We start from the raw sequence: 12,781 nt of genomic DNA, 5'->3' as shown, positions 1-12,781 counted from the left end.
CTACCTTTACTCCCTTGGTTCCTGATTTTTTTTTAATTATTGCAAGTAATTAAAACAGCCCCTCTGCCTCTCTCTGGAGCAGTTGCTTAAATGTTAAACCAAGTCATCACTTGCAATTAAAGCTCTGGTGGTTTATTTCCCCCCCTCCCTTTTATTTCTTTGGGAGGGAAAAAACTGAGACCAAGAGCCAGGTATTGAAAATAATCTGCTGAGTTCTGCAAACAGGCTGATCACAACTGCAGTTTGCACCACAAATAAAAGGGTGGAGGTAGGGGAGGGACACTTCCAGAGCAGGTCTGCGGGACCAGGTGTTCCATCTCGGGCAAGGAAAACGGGGTTCTGCCCGCCAGGGTGATGAGGCGGGAGTGGGGTGAGGGCCAAGCCGTTTGCAGCCTCCCAAGCAGGTGGGTTGGTTTTGCTCTCCGGGGAGCTGGGCTTAGCACAGCTGGGCACCTCGCCTTTGTTTTGCAGGGTGCACGTGGAAAAGGCGCGCGCCGCTGTGTGGACGGGTCAGCTGTGCAGCCTGAGTCCCGCGCGTAGCAAACCCCACGCGCCCCGCCTTGTTCCCGGGGCAGGACGCCTGCACCGGGTCACGGGTGACAGGAGGAGTCCTGGGCTTGCGGACGCTGGGGGACAGAGGGGAATTGCTGAGGGCCCGGGGAGCAGTGAGCTGAGCAATGCCCAGCAGGGCTCGGGTTAGGGAAGGCGGCGCAGTGCCTGCAGCAGGACCCCCTATTGCAACGCCGTGCACGGCGCGGCAGAGCGGAGAGGCGCCCCCTGGCCGGGCTGCGCACTCAGTGCTTTGATACCCCACTAGCCAGGCAGGCTCGGTGCAGCCTGGCCAGGAGCCGGCTGGCTCGCTAGGGCAATGCAATGGCTCGCATGCGCCCCCCTCCCCGTGCCCCCGGCAGCTCCTCGTTTGCCGGGAGGGTTGCGCGTCCTCTGGCTGCAGCCCCGCGCCATGTGCTCGCCGGAGCAATCCCCTGGCTCCCCTGCCATGTGCGCGCCAGTTTCCTTGCGTGTGAGGGCTGCAGCCTCTCGGATTCAGTGGCTGGAAGGGATGGCGCCTCTCCACATCTGGTTCAATGTGAGAGCCTGGCGCCTGGCTTAGCCACAGACTTCACTCGGAGACACACTGCCTTTAATAGACTCATGCAATTCTTCCTGATCTGTCACTGCAGCCGCAGCTGAAAAGCTGCTTTATGAGCTGCGCTCCGAAGGGGGGGACGGGCTGGGATTTCTGCAGGACCGGCACCAGGCTCTGCTCTCTCGGGGGGGCTGGCAAAGGGCGTTATCGCCCAGGTCCCGCCGTCTCCAGGGAAATGGGAGCCCCACACTGCGCTCCAGAAGGGAGAACTATTGCCCAGGTCCGGGGATTGACTTCAGGGCAGACTCCCCACGCCCCCGGGGATCAGCAGCCCTTGGCAACGTGGGTTTTTGCTCCAGCGGTTCAGACACGCGTCCACACGCAAGACACTTCCCCAGAGCAGGGCGCCTCCAACTGATTAATTTCCTGCTGAATTAACACCTGGCCCTGCAGAGAGCGAGCTGCGTTTGGCAGGCACACCCTGGCCTATGTAGGACTCACTGCTCCAAATTCAGCTGTTGTGTTAAACCCCCCTCTCTGCTGCACAGCATGTACTGTAGTGTCTTAACTGGGGGCGGGGGCTGCAAACGGTCAGTCTCTGCTCCCACACCATAGTGATTACTTCTGTGTTAATCGGAGGGGATGGGAGAGAGGGTGGGGGGGGTGCATAAGGCCCTAGACAGTTTAAATACCTAGACAGATTGATTTGTGGCTTGTCCACCCCTAGCCTTTATTGTAGCTGCAAGTTCCCCATTTAATAACTGAGCTAATCCATTGCATCTCACCAGACCCTGGCTTTGAGCGTCCCAGAAACATGGTAGCTCTTGAAAAAGCCCTTCAGAGCCTGCCTTTGCAACTCTCTCCCCTCCGGAGTGAGGGGTGTGAATCAAAGAGGTGCCTGTCTCCTCCTGCTCCTTGCCCTGGCCTTTCTCTGAGGAATGGGAGAGACTGTGAAATTCAGCTCATTTAGCGTTTGGGAGTGTTCAGTTGGGGCTCAGCCCATTGCAAAGCTAAAATCTAGGTTTGAACTCCACAAAGTTTGGAGAGAAGAGAGTCTGCGGAGCTGAATCCAGGGGTTTGGTCTGGGTGCTTCTTTCATTTCTATAAAGTTCAGCCAGCATCCCAACTTCTCTAGCGGGCCACAGGAGTACCTGTGGTAATTTACTAAAGTTTGAAGATCAAAATCTGCAAAGCTGTTTCTCTAAAGAAGTCCCAGACTATTACCAATAATATAAAGTAAGACTTCAAAGGTGCAAATATGCTTGTGAGAGAGCAATATATTTAATATTTATATATTCACTTCCTTCACAGACTTGCCCAGTACGGCATTCAAGATTTGGTGTTTGATGGTACTTAGATGAGTATCAGGGACGTGTTTTGTGAATGTCTGTGATACTACAAGAGAAACAAGGAATCCCGAGTTAATATCTTAGCAGGTAAGTGAAAGCAGAACTGATTTTTCCCCCCTCCCGCAAAGTTTAAAATACATTTATTTTCTATAAACGTGTTCTTTCGTGAAGGTAATGTGTAGAGCGTTAGTACCAATAAAAACATCATGAACATTATATCTAGGGTCCTAGTAGTTAAGGATGGAAAAGATGTATTGGATTCTCAAGTCCACTAGTCCAAGGACTGGAGGTGAAAAAAGGGACATGCCAGTCATATTACACTTGTAACAAGTAAGGAAGAAGGGGCTTCTGGGAAAGGACATTTCCCCTTGTTAGTCTTGTAAGTGAACAACATCAAATCTGAAGAGCTGTTTAAGTGCCCCTGAAATATACCACTTTTCACTTTGCTGCATGGAAGTAAGTGTGTGATGTACCTTGGATTAGGTAAACAATTAGACATTTATGCCATTCCAAAGCTCCACAGAACTTATTTCCATGTGTCTCATCTTTTTCTTACACCCAAGTATCTTCCAATGCTCTAGGAATATATTTCCCCCTATTTTTTCCTCTTAAAGAAATCCAGCTTGAAGCTCATAGAAGTCACAACACACTCCTCTTATAGGTCAGGACTTAAAGCCTCACTCTCTGGGTCTGAATGCTGGATATAAACCTCAGGTCTCTACTTAAGATAGTGCCCTTGGAAGTTCTTATGAGCTAAGTGACTTTATAGTGGTTAAGCATTGACTGGAGCAAGGAAACCTGCAAAGAACTAGTCATAACACCCCTAAGAGGGGAAGAGGGATGAAGAACAAAGAGGTAGAGTTCACCTCATGGCTCCTCCTTTCTGATCTCTGCCCCATAATTATTGCTCTGGTGGCAAATGTTTTGCATGATGGAGGGTTGGATGATTATACTGTGTAAAGTTTGAGAAGACAATCTTTTTCCTCCCTTATGGAGTGAAATAACTGAATTTTTTTAATATGAAGATGCACTGTGATCAGTGAACATTAAAAGCCGCTGTATAATCAGACTTCTTATCTAGTAGAGCCTTATTTTACATAATAAATTACAGCCAGCCAACACAAGTCCCCTACCAGACAACATCAGATGCACTGAACTGGGGATTCTGTTACTAATATGGTTTCTTCAAAAGTTTAGGACCAAGATTTTTAAAAGTAACTAGTGATTTTTGGGGCCCCGATTTAAGACATGTTAAAATGTCCTGGTTTTTAAAGGGTGGGTGCTTGGCACCTTTTGATTATCAGGACCCTTTAAGGTGTCCAATTTGTGCCTCCAAACTCACTAATCACTTTTGGAAAACCAGGGCTACACTGCCTCTAAACCAGAGCTTTCGATTTCTCGGTCTAGGAATAATGCTATAAATTGTCCTACCAAGCCCAACTGATTCTCATACAAAGTAAGTCTCTAGCATAAACGTCTTCCCGTCAGTTTCCACTGGAACCCCTTCCATTCTACTTTAAAAAAAAAATCTCTTGTAGTTATAACTAAGGCTACTGATAAATTATCCTCTTGTCTTGGCTTTGTAATTTATCTCCATTTCCCCCACACCTCCTTTCCGTACTGCAGCCAGGAACAATATCAGTCTCCAAAACAGAAACTTGGGTCTAAAGAGCAGCAAAACCACAATCACTAGTCTGCGGAATGGACCAGCTTAGCCAGAGGGAAACTTGAAAGGAAGCAAACATTAGTTCACGGGCGTTCGGAGCTAAGATGTCTATATAGGGGAGGGAGTAAGAGGAAGTGCGTTCTCTTCCCCCACTGCCCATTCAACAGAACTGATCACCTCTCTGTAGAATGCACAGCCTGTCATATTGCCCATCCCAAAGACAAACTGTTGACTGCAGACTTTAAGTATTTGGGATGCCTTTAGCCTGTTTCTGTCCTGCCCTGAATGATGCAGTTCCCTGCCTTATTTCGCCTTCCTGGTTAACTTGTTCCATCTGTGGGCTGCGTTATTGGAGTTTATGCTGCAGGCTGTTAAACTCCACAGGGGAGGGGGAGTGCTGGCCCTTGTAAGTCCAAACATTGCCTGTGTAAACCAGTCTGGGGGCTTAACCACAGGAAGTTAACTAAACCCAGTTCCACTTCAAACCTAGCCCTTTCAACTCAATTATTTACAGCTTTCAAGGCTGGTGAAGGACTACTACAGTACACCAAGTTTAAGGGTGCATTGTAGTGTGTAGATGGTACAAAGGCATACAATATTGGCTGGAGTTCAGAACTGTAATGGGAAATCATTGCCCGGGGAGGGTTTTAATCACTGCCCCTAGGAAACCATTATGTCAATGCAGTTGGCAATAGTATTTTGTGCTTCAACGCAATGGGGCAGATTCGGATTAAGTGTGACCCAGGAATAAAGCCCCTGAAGTCAGTGTTGTTATGTTTGCACTGGTGTTACCTGGTCTTCTGCAAGCTGCCCTTGCTCTGCTAAGGTATCTCAGTCCTGACACGCAGCTATTCTGTTCTTAAGAGATTGTCGACCATGTAAAAGTATGGAGATCTGGGGATGTCAAACCTGTGCCACTGAGTACTAGATTCAGATCATCAGCTTCCATTTACTTGTGACCTCAACTCCCAGTCTAGTCAGTCTCCAGGAGATAAATGTTAGGATTTAATCAGCTGCCCCACTTAAATCCTCGAATATTTGTTGTTAAAACTTTGAAGGACCTGGCTTCAGTTTCATTTGCCAGACGTTCGTCTTAGCAGCCAATGCCAACTCTTCATAGCTAATAGCAATTTACGGAAAGCTGTTCAGTAAAGCTTGTTTATATATAATAATTATTTATAGAGTGCTTATCTACCAAAGTCTAAATGCTTGACAAAAAGTAAAGGATTACAAAATAAATCCAAATAGAATCAATGTACAGCGATAGGAGCGATTAATATATAATGTACAATTCATATTTATGTGCATGGATTTATCCACACGTGGAATATGCACACCCTAAAGGTAAGCATGCAGGTGTGGGACACTCCCCAGGATCAAACCACATGTACATTGTCTACACAGAAATGTGTGTGAACACGCCTAGCCCCAAACAGACACATGGAGGTCTGTGATACTCCAGTACAGAAGCTAGAAAAGGAGTCTTTCTAGTGAGCGCTCTGTGAAAAGGAAAAGGTATTGAATAGAAGTTTTACTTCCTTCTGAAGTTTAGGGCTAGGATTAGGTGGTGAAATGCATTTGATCATATTTTTAGGGCACTAACTGAGGGCTGGAGGACCCATCCCTTACACACAGCCCCCTTCCCGCTCCAGATCGCTTTAGCATTTGTGGAATAACACAACTCCTGTCAATATCACTCAGGGAAGATTTCGAACCACGATTAAATCATTTCAACAACTGGCGTTCCAGAGACGCACGCTCCGTCTCCCTGAAACTGCTGATTCGGTGCAATTCGCCCCTCTGGGCTGCCGAGGGTTTAAATTTCACATTTTCCCCGTGAATCAGACCCGCTCGCCCCATGAACAGCGTCGGGGAAGATCGACACGATCCTCCACTGAGCCGCTCGCGTTTCCTTTTGGACCCCGTGAGGTTTGGGGAGGGGTGATTGATCCAACCCTCACCCCCCAAAAAGTGATTTAACATTTAAATGTGAGTTGAGGATCGCTCTGTAGGAATCCTGCCCACCCGGCTCGGCCTGTCACTCCGCTCTCAGTCCCGTTCACACTGCGGTGGAAGGGGCGATGGCAGCGTGCCGCTAATTAGCACTAATGAAGGGCGGGGCTGGCTGGGGGAGCCTTTGCACCACTAGGGCGCCGGGGCCGCTCGCGGAGCAGCCAGCCGGGTACCCCCGAGCCCCGCTCCTGGGGATGCTGCGGAGCCCGGACCGCGGACCGGGGTTCACCTGCCCCGGGGACCCGCCGCGGGAGCAGCGACTGCACCGGGGCGTTAGGAGATCAGAGCGGTGTCTGCCCCGAGACGCCGTCCTGGGAGATCGGCGGGGATGGGGGGGGTCTCTCCTCCCCGGGGCTCCCTCCCGCCAATACACCTGCAGCCCCTCCAGTCGGCCCAGCCCTCGCCCCCTCTTCCCCCGCTCCCCGCTGGGTGATTGGCCAAATCATTCCTGCGCCGGGGGCCGTGGGGGGGAGCTCAGCCCGGGCTGTGTGCGGGGCAGGGGGGTGCAATATACAGAAAGCAAAGGAGGGGGAGGATGATGCGTCATGAGGAAAAAAATATTTATCTGCGGGGCAAACGCCGCGAAATCTGAGCAGTAAAATGACAAGGGCTGAACTCGCGGGGGTCTCTTTAGGGCAGCGGGGCGATTTACTATCTGCCCTGAAAGGTTTCATTGCAAGAAATAACTTTTATTGTCACTATAGCAAGAATGAATTGGTCTCTAGGAAGAGTCTGGAGAGAGGGGTGGGGTGAGACAGAGAAACCAGTCTGCACGAAAATCTCCAATTAAAACAGCTTCCTGCCTGATAGACTGGGGGGGGGGGGACACCAACCCATTTGGTCCCGTTTTCTTTGACACTAACTTCCCTCCCCCCCTTCACGAGCTTGGGTTTTCCAGCAAATTTTTGTTTGTCTCATTTAAACAAACAGAAAACCTTGGATCCCTTTTTAGCTTAAAATAAACCGAACTGATTACTGTAGGGAAATGATCTTTTAACGTTGCCCCCCCCCATCACCCCACCGCTCTTGATTTTTAAGCCCTTTGGAATAGCCACCCTCAAAACATTCACGGGGAGCTTATCTCGAAAGCATCAAGGATGCTGATTCTAGCGCCCAGTCCTATTCGTGGGCCCCTTCGCTGATAAACCAGGCCATACACTGCAAAAAAAACCTGAGCCCATTCCTCTTTCCAACACGATGACATTAAGGGGCACAACAAGAAGAGAGCAGCGTGTGTGTCTGTTCCTGCCCAGCGATTCGTGTGGGTGCCACACAGCTCATATGTCTGAGAATCAAACTCTCTAAATACCGCTAGGGCAGCAAACTCCCTTTCAGCTCCACCTACGTATAAGATACACAGGTCCAGCTAGATTTTCGTTACAAGCCACATCTGCACTAATGAGGCTGAACAGTAGGGTAGGTTATATTTATTTATTTGTTATTGGAGCCAGATCTGCTTTGGTTGAAAACATTTTGGTTCTGGAATTCTATAGAGTGGGAATTTATTAAGACTCAAGTGAAAAGAAATGATTCCCTTTATCTTGTATTATTGGGGTGTGTGTGTGTGTGTTTTGTTAAAGCATCTCCCTTTCCAATCATTGTCCCTGGTAAAAAAAAAAAAACAAATATTTCCATCAGCCTAGGTATTTGTGTGTTTCTAGATACAACAATGCTGTCCCATCTCTGCTGCATACTGGCGAGGGTGAAAGCCGAGACATCGACGCACAAATATACACCTGAAGTTGTGAGTTTTGTATATAAGTTGTATATTTAGCCTGTCTACAAAATAACAGCAACAACCAATCTGGCTCCCAAAGCAGCCGGGTAGATGTGAGACCTTGAATGACAAATAAAAGAAAATATGGTGGAGGAGAAGCAGGAATTTTCATCCGCCATGCAGTAGAGGAAAAAAACATGGAAACTTTTTTCTCGTTTATTTTTCCCAGAACAAAACTTGCTCTCTTCCCTCCAGGACCTTGGAAACTAGGAAGCCAATGAGCCAGAGGGATTAATATTTCTTGCTTCCTTCTCCTTCCATTTGTCTGTTTATAAAGCACTTTCTCTTTCTCTATGGCTGTGCAATTGACAACTAAAATACGATCAATGCGTGATCGTAGCTTTAATCTGCTGGAAATCTGTTTTCTATCAGCCCCCTCTGTGTGTTTTACAGTCACATTACAGCGAGAGAGAGAGAGAGACGGTCCCATATTGACCCCAGCTTCAGACCTTCTGAATATGGCCTAATGCACAGAGTATTGACGTCAGTGGAAATCTTTCCACTGACTTCAGTAGGCTTTGGATCGGGCCCCAGTTGAGCAAAGTTTGCAGCACACTCTCTTACCAAGAAACCCCGTAACCATGCCTTATGGTTTTGTTCTTATAGACCAGGCTCTGTTTTCCCTGGCTCCTGGGTTCAGTGCCATTTCCCCTCTTCTCAGCTTGCAGGAGGTTTGCGGAGAATCAAAGGTCTGGTTTTCGGGCAGTGTAGGATTTGCATGGTTTCTACAGCCAGAGGAGGGAAGAGGAGTATTCCCCCCGTGCTGTAAAATGAATATGGCCAGGGGAGGGGAAGGCAAGGAACCTCACCTGGACAATGGGATGCTGTAAATGTCAATTGTGTGACTAGGAAAGAGCCCACCAAATGCGTAGGGAGGAAGGTAGAACTGCCCCACTTAGCACTGGGCTTTTTAAAACCAGTTTTCTGACTTTATCCACCTCCTCTAGGAACACCCCATGTCTAGCCTGTGGCCACGGGCCATTTCATAACGTTTTGTACGATTATTGCACCATCATTCCAGGGGCTCAGCGTGCTGTACAAAAGGTGGGATAGTAGAGGCTGAGATTAAGGTCCCAATCCAAAGGCCATTGAAGCCAGTGGGAGTTTTCCCAGGGACTTCGATAACTTTTAGATCAGGCCACAACAGGCCTGGTCTACACACAGAGTTGCACCAGTTTAACTAAAGGCCTGATTTAAAATCCAATTAAACCAGTGCAGCTTTGCTGATGGGACACTCTTCAATGGATTTAAACCTGGCTTACACTGGTTTAGCTTGCACCAGGACATTTCCAGGCACAAAGTAGACCAATGTACCCAGTTTTAAGCTGATCTAAGTGTGTCCACACAGAGGTTTGCACCAGTTTAATTAAATATTTTTAAAACCGATTTAAGTTAAAGGGATGCAACTTTGCATAGAGAAATCCTAAGCGAATTGCCCCAGTCAGTGAGAAAAGAATCTTCCCTCTCCAGACTCCCTGTCCTCTGTTCTAACCAGTAGACCACACACTGTCTCATCCAGTGGTCTATGCCACTGCTGTTTTAGAACATCCTGGACTCCTTGGAACTGTGAACTGGGTCCCTGCAGGGCTGGCTCAGCTAAATTAAGTATGCAGCGAACTGCATCGGGGTCTTTTGGATGAAACACAGAACATGTAGGACTTGTCTGCTCCACTTGCCTTAATATTTGCTCAAGGAGAGCTCCATCTCTCTGCGGAGGTGTTGTGCGCGATGGGTACCCATGGAAGGCAGCTCCCCATCCCTTTGAGTTTAAAATGGTTAGCATTTAATGACACATTGCTTTTCATTGTTGCATAATGTGGATCGGGCCCATTTGGTATATAAAGAAAGAATGCTATGAATTCAGTGGAGTTGCATTGGTCTGTAAGCAAGGGCAGAAATGGCCTCCTCTGGCTCCAGGAGCATATGCTGGAAAGGTTGTTGTGCATCTTCACGTTGCTTTTTACAATATTGATTTGGGGCTGTCTGCTCCCCCAGTGAGGCACAGCGTGGATGGGAGGATAGAGAGTACGCTAGGGATGTGGCTGTATCATGCTTGTGGGGGGAAGTTACACTTCCTGGGGTGATGCCCACCCAAGTCTCAAACAATTCTATGCAGCTGAACCTTGGGGTGGGAATAATGCAATGTGCAACGCTCTGGGGGGAGGGAGAGGAGGCTTTCCCTATAATCTTTTGACTCGGATGGAGTTGGATTTTTACCCGCTGCTGAAAATTAGCTCACAGGCACCACGACTCATTAGTTTCCCTGAAAGGTTTTGGGAGAGAGGAGGTGCCAACAGGCAAAAGACAAGCTTGATTAATTGGCAGATCTTAGTAAATACTGATTGATTAATGTTTGCCCAATGCCTCGAAAACCTGAGAGAAGTGCTGCTGTTGTTAAAGGAAGTTATGCAGCATGCCATCTGTATAAAAGAACGTGAATTAATGGGTAAAAAGGGTTGAGAGTTACCAGAAATAACTTGCAATCATCCAGCAATGCATCTCAATGGCTGAAGAGGCATCCAGGAGCCACCTCCATCCAGTGAGGATAGCACTGACTTACAATGCCCTGCCTCTGTGCCAGCAAGAGGCAAGTGAGATTGAACACAATCCTAAACCTGTTTTCCAACATGGATTTTGGCTCTGCACTTGTTTTTCCCACTACTCCATGAAGTTTGCATCCAACTGCTTTGCACATGGCTTCGGTGCCATGTTCTCAGTGCTTATTATTCGTGTATTTTTTGCCAGCAGATTTTGGCTCCTTCAAGACTTATTCCTGTGAAGGGGTATCGTATGGCCCTCAGTATTGTTATGGACCCTTAACGCACGTTTTAACCACCAGCACTGGCTGCAGCGGCCTTACAAGGACTGAAACAAACTAGACTGATCTAACACATGCTCCTGGTTCACATTTCTCAACGGACGTGGGAGAAGATTCCCTTCTAATGCCTCATACCATTTCTGGCATTTGTTTCTCTTCCCTCCGTGCGAAACGAAAGGGGGTCAGACCTAAAAATATTAGAATGATCCTTGAAAGGTTTGTCTGAAGCTTGACAGTTATAATGGCTCCAGAAGGAATCGGTTCAGACATGGGATCCTGTGCCAAGGGGTCTCCAACTGATGCCATGTTTGGGGGAGAAAAGGGGAGATAGATAACATAAACTCCAACATCTATGATCTGAAACATCTTGTTATATGTCACCGGATCATACGTTCAACCACAAAAAAACGATTAATGACATTGCAAATGCCCTCAATTGTCTGAAACCTCAATTATCCACGTCTAGCTATTCTCCGTCAGGTCATTTGGGGAACTGAGATTGCATTACGTATATAATATATGTGGTTCAAGCCAGTGCAATTTCTTGGAGGTTGCTCCATCATTAATTCCCCCTTTAATGTCCCTGAGAATTGGGCAGAACATGTAGGAGCATCATGCCCTGTTTTTAGAGACCAAAGTGTTGCAACTGGGTGATGTTAGTCTTGCCTATGCTGGGTTAATTTTTTTTGCACTAGTTTAGTTGCATGGACTTTTGGAGTTTGACTCTAAGTCCTAGAATTCCCCGGCTTTCACTGTGTATCCCATCACGTACAACGAGGAAAATCCCAGAAAGCACACAGCTCAGTAGCGAAGCAAAGGACCATGTTAGTGAGTACCAAGGCCCTGTTGTGTGTCTGCAATCTACAGACCGAAACAGGACACCATTGTCCATGTGAACGCTATTACTGTGGCTTATGCACTGCACACCGGTTAGTGCGTAGTAAACACCGTGCACAGACAAGCTGCACGGCGGCACACGCTGGCTGTGCATGCACTACCGTGGCGGATGCTGTCCCAGGCACCAGCATGGCTTTTCTCCGCTTAAGGTGTAAGACCCACTGGCGCAGCACATCTGCACTAGATCAATGTAGTTACGGGGGTGCAACAAAATCAAGGGTAGGCAAAGCCTTAGTATAAGCTTTAACCTATTCTAGTCTGTCTAGACCCATCATCAGGGCCGATTCTAGGGTCCCATTATTGGGCGGAGGGGCAAGTGGGCATTTTGGGGCTCCTGGATGATGCTGTTTAAAAACAACCAACTTTCCAGGAGTCCAGGGGCCGGTGAGACCCCTGGAAAAGCTTCGATTTTAAGATTTTGAAAAAGTAAAATTTGGCTGCTGTCAGTATTTTGTCTTTGTCACGTCCGCTGCTTAGCACTGGATAACTTTGTACATATGTTGGGCTTTCTGACAGTAATTAGCAGCCCTTTGCAGGTTATTGGGGGGGTGGCAGGGGGCAAATGTTCCCTTTACCGCCTTGCTTCTGGGTAGCACCGGGGCTGCTCATCATAGCGTCTGAGTGCCTGAACTCGCTTAAAACTCATTTGCCTTGACTGTGTTCCGTGCACTTGAGAGCATACGCGGGTCTGTGGTGACATTTATATGCACAAAGAAGAAGAGCAGGTAACTTGTGGGAAGGCCCATTCTGGCTTTTGAAGACAAGGATGTTGGTTTTCCTCCCCACACCTGGGAGATCATGTATGGGGTGTGTTTATTCTGGAGTCTGACATGAACTGTGCTGCAGAGCTCCTGATGTTAGGAGGGCCCTTGCTAACTTGTACAAATAAATCAGTTTTGTTGAGGTTAGATCTGAGATCCACAGCAAGTGCTCCCCGTACAGACAGAATGTCAGGGTCCCCTGCTTATTTTTCTAAGCTAATTTCACAAGAGTGTATTTTTACAATGTTTAAAAATAACTTGTAGAACCTTTGAAGCATGCTTCTTCCACCAGGCTCCGAACCTCTAGTTCCCCTACCAAGATACGTGCCGCCAAAATATAAAATCACAGAACTAACCAACCCCATAATGTACATCACCGCTCACTCGCCGTCCTTCTCTGCATCTCATTCCCC

The 12,781-nt window shown here is 47.8% G+C and overlaps 1 protein-coding gene and 1 long non-coding RNA gene across 3 annotated transcripts in view; one reads left to right on the top strand and one right to left on the bottom strand.

The window, feature by feature from the left end:
- Positions 1-12,781, bottom strand: part of PRRX2 (paired related homeobox 2) — a 68,763-nt gene that overhangs the window by 36,802 nt on the left and 19,180 nt on the right. The window lies entirely within an intron of this gene.
- LOC120386897 lies at positions 294-11,338 on the top strand. 2 transcript variants are annotated; one of them, XR_005589968.1, is made up of 4 exons: positions 294-404; positions 2,399-2,523; positions 7,777-7,859; positions 10,641-11,338. It is a non-coding gene; the product is annotated as an uncharacterized LOC120386897 (long non-coding RNA). The 2 variants fall into 2 exon arrangements; XR_005589969.1 differs by having other exon boundaries at positions 10,638-11,338.

Source organism: Mauremys reevesii, linkage group 19 (genome assembly GCF_016161935.1).
Source record: "Mauremys reevesii isolate NIE-2019 linkage group 19, ASM1616193v1, whole genome shotgun sequence".
NCBI lineage: Eukaryota > Metazoa > Chordata > Testudines > Geoemydidae > Mauremys > Mauremys reevesii.
The sequence above is the reverse complement of the archived record's forward strand: the minus strand, read 5'-3'. Positions and strand labels throughout refer to the sequence as shown.